Raw genomic sequence first — 6,000 nt, forward strand, 5'->3', positions numbered from 1 at the left:
ATCTTAGCAAATCTCTGGAAGATTCCCTTTAAGCTATCCCTGTAACACGGTTTTAGCTTATAAATTGAGTAAAGAGATAAAAAAAACTGTGTATATTTTTATGCTATCCACTGTGCTACAATAATGTTCATACCTCCCAGCTTTTACAAAGCTGCTAACTTTGTAAATACATGTTAATTATTTAGATAGATCCTTGAGAATAACCAGCACCAGTTTATATTAGGTCAATTAATAGAAAACAATAAGAATCTATTGCTACATTTAACTCCAATACATTAGATATCTCACCAGATATTCACAATATTGCACATCATGGCTGAATATAGTGCCTTATACAGCAGCGTTACATTTCCATGAAAATGAATATATAATGTAACCGTCTTAAGTCGAAAAAATATTTCCTAGAAATAATGGACTTTCAAAAACGTTCAAGGGTGAAACTTTGTTATCAAAACGTGATACTTCATCTTGGAGCTACTTTTTATAATAAATTGAGAACCGCATAAGGCCAAGTTCACACAGTGCAGACCTGATGCAGTTTTTTTTTTTTGTTGTTGTTTTTTAGGCCAAAACAGAATTGCATCCAAAAAAGAGGAGCTCTTTGCTTTATATTTTCCCTATTTTGGTTCCACTCCTGGTTTTGCCTTGCAAAGACGTATTAAAAATTGCACATAATCTGCCGTGCGTGAACAATAGATATTAAAAAACCTTATCATAATGTTTATATCTGAATGATGACCCTTTGGCTGTAGCAGCATTCGGATACATCCTGTGAATTACAGTTGCCTGTCAGAGCTTTGACCAGACTGCTATTTACAGATCTCAGTAGTCTTCTAACTCTATCTTTATACATTCATGTTCGATGGAAGCAAGGGTGTATGTCCCATAGAAGTGGACCATGTGGCTGCTATAGGGCCCCTGGAGACAAGAGGTCCATTCCATGTTGGTCTCATCCCCATTTTAATGGGTAGCGAGAACCTACACATGAATGTGTTCTCCACAAGGGCTGCAAAGTTCACAAAAAAGAGAAAAATGTACTCAAATTATTAAAATGGGATGGGGGCACCAGGACCTCCTGTCCCGGGTGGTTAGGAGTGTGGTGGTGTCACGCAGCAACCGAAAGAGGCCTAATTTTTATCTTTGCTATGGGGCCCTCAATTTTTTATGTATCCCATTGGTTAGCAGAACACTCCAGTGCGAATAGCACGGGATTCCAATATCAGAATTATATTAAGGAATTTGCTATTTATGTATTTCTTTAATTTATTTTTGAAAGTAGCTCCAAGATGGAACTTTGTTTTAAGATGTTATGTAGTTTTCAAGATAATGCAACATGTCTTACCTGTTACGTATAAGACTGGGTTTACATGCTACCATTCACTTGAAAATCTGACTACGGTTGGCTCCCACAGTGCACTTTTGCTGCAGATTTTTCATGCGTTTGTTTTAGCAAAAACCAGGAACGGAATCTAAACAGAAGAAATATACAACGTAAGGCTTTGTAGGTCTGCTCTCCTGGATCCAATTCTGGTTTTGGCTAAAAAAAAAAACGCATGCAAAATCTGCAAGAAATCTGCACTGTGGGAACCCAACCTACCTATTCTTGGCACTAAATATACAGCTCTCGTATGGAGCCAAATTACAGCTGTCTGAATGCAGCCTAACTTCAATCGCGCAGTGCCAGCAATCATCGTTACAAGCGCTGTAGGTCATTAACATATAGTGAATATTGTAAAATGCACCAGGAATTAAAGAGATTATATGCAAGGTTGCAGCATGTAAATCCACCCTAAATTGTATTTAAAGGGGAAGTGTCACTTTAAAAAAAATCAATGTGTGTGCAGAGCATCCTGTAATGTGCACCATAACTATTGTTCTAAGTTTTATTTTCCATTACAGTACAATATAAAACTCCACCTTTCTGTAAAAAAGTAGATAAAGTCCTGCAATATTCTAGTTTACAGACCAGCAAACAGAATTCTCCCTGTATGTTCCGGGTACTTTCACATGCACCTATTTAAGTGCATTTTTGGCAGCTGCAGTAATTTATTGTGATTCTTTAGTTGCTGCCATTTTAAATCCCATTTATACAATATAGTCAGAAAGCGCAAATTGGTAAAAATAAAGTGTGAAAGTACCATTAGGCCTTATGCACACAACCATGTGTTGTACTTTACTGTGCACTATATTGCGGTTCACATGGTTCAGTATTGCGTGCTGTACACTGCACCATATTCTTAAACAGTGCTTGTAGAAGATAATACGCTCCAATATATGACGTGCTGCTTTATTTCTATGCGGACTTCATAAGAATGCATTATCATCATATTCGGGACTTCTTAATTCGGTCATGTCCATGAGGCCTGAAGTACTGTATACCCACAGAAGGCAAGCATATGCTCTCTCTCTCTGACCAGGTTTAGAGATGAAGCCTGTGTGTGTCTTTATATTCCTTCAAAATTAAGTTTATTTTTAAAGTTATTTCTGAAAATTCTGACTAAGGGCATGACCACACATGGCGGAATTCCTCCGCAACTGTCCGCATCAATGCCGCACCTAATCCGGGTTGCGGATTACGGCTGCGGATCTGCACAAAATGTGCAGAAAATTGATGCGGACTAGCTGCTGCGGACTGCGGGAAAAGTGCTTCCCTTCTCCCTATCAGTGCAGGATAGAGAGAAGGGACAGCACTTTCCCTAGTGAAAGTAAAAGAAATTCATACTTACCGCCCGTTGTCTTTATGACGCGTCCCTCCTTCGGCATCCAGCCCGACCTCCCTGGATGACGCGCCAGTCCATGTGACCGCTGCAGCCTGTGCTTGGCCTGTGATTGGCTGCAGCCGTCACTTACACTGAAACGTCATCCTGGGAGGCCGGACTGGAGACAGAAACAGGGAGTTCTCGGTAAGTACGAACTTCATTTTTTTTTACAGATACATGTATATTGGGATCGGTAGTCACTGTCCCGGGTGCAGAAACAGTTACTGCCGATCGCTTAACTCTTTCAGCACCCTGGACAGTGACTATTTACTGACGTCTCCTAGCAACGCTCCCGTCATTACGGGAGCCCCATTGACTTCCTCAGTCTGGCTGTAGACCTAGAAATACATAGGTCCAGCCAGAATGAAGAAATGTCAAGTAAAAAAAGCAAGACGCATCCGCAGCACACATGACATGTGCATGACAGCTGCGGACTTCATTGCGGAACTTTGAATCTCCATTGAAGTCAATGGAGAAATTCCGCCATGAGTCCGCCACTGCTCCGCAACAGACAGAGCATGCTGCGGACACCAAATTCCGCTCCGCAGCCTATGCTCCGCAGCGGAATTGTACGCATCGTGTAAACGAACACTGCTAAATTAAAGTGAAAGTCAATGTAGAAACGGCTCCGCTGCGGATTAACGCTGCGGAGTGTCCGCAGCGGAATTTAAGTGCAATTCCGCCATGTGTGAACCCGCCCTGATACTTTCCATTTAACCAAGCAAAATATATGGGCAACACTCACAAAAACCAAAATAGGCAGCAAAATAGATTAAGGCCCAGTATTTAGTATTTTGATACAGTTCTTTTAGCTAATAATATGAGTGAAGCATAAAGGAAGCAGAAGTATAACTGAGAAATTCTAATTCTCTTCCTTTAAGTTTTTACAAAAAAACAAAACAAAACTAAAAAAAATACATTAAAATATAAATTGTGTACTGGGCCTAACCAAGTTTATCATAATATAATATTTAGTACGGACCTTTATGCCAAACAAATAAAGCTTCCTGTGCTCGCCCAGACTCTCTTACTATGGACTGGCCAAATGGTCGGCAATCTACATCCCATGTTAAACTGACCCTACATTTGTGGAAAAGGTCAACCAAACTCGCAGGTTTCAGCAGCACACAATCTAATATGCATAGGGGGGCCTTCTGAATCTCCGCAGCCAGATAGAATTGCACCGCATTACATTACTGTATGTATGATCATATCATACTTCTGTCTAGCAGTCAGGAAAACTTCATACATTATCATGCACATTCATAAGACTATAGAAAAACGTTGGTATGGGATACAGGATGCATCAACTTGTTGTGCAATGACTATACACGTGCATCTCTGAGACATACGCTCAGAGTTCTGCTGTAGATGTGCTGCTATACTCAAAATGTAATTCAATGGGGCTAATCCTCCACTTTTCTGTGCGGAATCTGTGCAAAAAAGTAGCTTGCTACTTATGTCCACAGTATATATTTTTTTGTGAAGTACAGACTAAAACTTACATGGAAACTTTCTGAAGCATGTAAACAGGGTTGCGGAAACCCCATTTACATGCATGGGATGTGGATTGTCAGCGGATTTGGCATGGAATCCACCCTCAAATACATATCAAATCTGACAAGCCTAATACTCCTATGTGATATGTTTTTCAGTAGCCGATGAACTCAAAGATTCTAAAATCTAGAGAAAGTGAATATTGCTAAACAATCACACAGTTATCATTTATGAATGTTTCCTTCTAAAATCTCGTTGGAGAACCATTTATTACAGAGGTTCTAATGATGCATTTAGCTGAATAAACGAGTAACATGAGACAGACTGGTTGCTAGGGATCTGACGAAGGATAGCTGCCAGTCTGTGACATATGACTCAGTTGTTCCACTTAAAGCAATGTGGATTGGAATTGTGCCAACAGCATAAAAGGGGGAAAGCAGATTGGCTACAGTCAAGCGAGGCCACCCCCCATCTCACCTTGTTATTAATGAAATTCATAAATTAAAGTGGAGGCCATCTTTAAAGAAGAGCTGTCTCTGGTCTGAGTTCTTAAAATAAGGGAATGTAGAAAATGCCCAAATAGCGCTACACTAGGGAGTGCAAATGTACTTCTGAAATGGACCTCTTCCCCCAAGTCCCGATTACAATAATAACACATATATCGTGAGTTACATAAGTCCACATATGGCTCTTCTGTCCTCTGCTTGTGGCTCCCCAGCTGTAGATATTGCTGTGCTCCAATTACATCATGCACGTTAAAGCAATACTTGGCACCAGGGTCAGAGCCATAGAAACAGTTGAGAGCAGGCTAAGACCCAAACCACTGATACCCGGTTTTTCGGTAAGCATCATATACAAACACTTGTAAGTACAGTCGGCATCGTCAAACAAGACTGTGGACCTCTGCAATATCACTGCCACTTTGATTTTGGTCATTCTATATGTATAGTAATTGAGTTGTAAATTGTTATGTGCTAAGAATTCGGTTACACTTTCTAGACATTTTATTGTATTTAATTTTTTAATAACTTACTGTATGTAGCTTAATACCCCTCAAGTTGTTGAATGTGGTTTCCAAGTTAAAAAAGATTGGGAACCTCTGGCCTGGAGGCTTACCTGCATATAACCCATGCTATATTATACCCCTTACCACCTTCCTACACCCACAAGTATTGTGCTATTAGAATATCTTACAGATGCCATGCAGTGCCACAGATGTACTTTAAGAAGTGATTTGTGAGAAACAACGGAGAGAAGTTGAAATGACAATGTAATCTTGTATATTTTAGATCTGTTGCCTGTCAATACGAAATAAGCCAAAAATGTATATATATATATATATATATATATATATATATATATATATACATACATATATATACTTCATCCCAATTAGTCCCACATTTTCTGAGATCCTACTGTATATCTTTATTAAAATGGCTGCCATTACGATCTAATACAATTGTTTTGTAAGTGAAGAACACATTTTCAGCCTTTCTTAAACAGACAAGATGATGTCTTTACATAATATGATTACACAGTTAACACCTTTATTTTAAAATGGAGATCTAGAAGGCATTGACCTTCATTTGACTTACGGGATCAGCTCACAGTGATCTTGCGGAAGTGTCTGAAGCCTAGTAAAGCATATAAATGTCATTTGGATTTTGTGCAACAAATTATCCTATGACATTTGTGCTCGGTGCTGCTGTACCCACAGTGCTGAAGAGGTTAAATGCCTCAG

The sequence above is a fragment of the Rhinoderma darwinii genome, chromosome 1, assembly GCF_050947455.1.
Source record: "Rhinoderma darwinii isolate aRhiDar2 chromosome 1, aRhiDar2.hap1, whole genome shotgun sequence".
Taxonomy (NCBI): domain Eukaryota; kingdom Metazoa; phylum Chordata; class Amphibia; order Anura; family Rhinodermatidae; genus Rhinoderma; species Rhinoderma darwinii.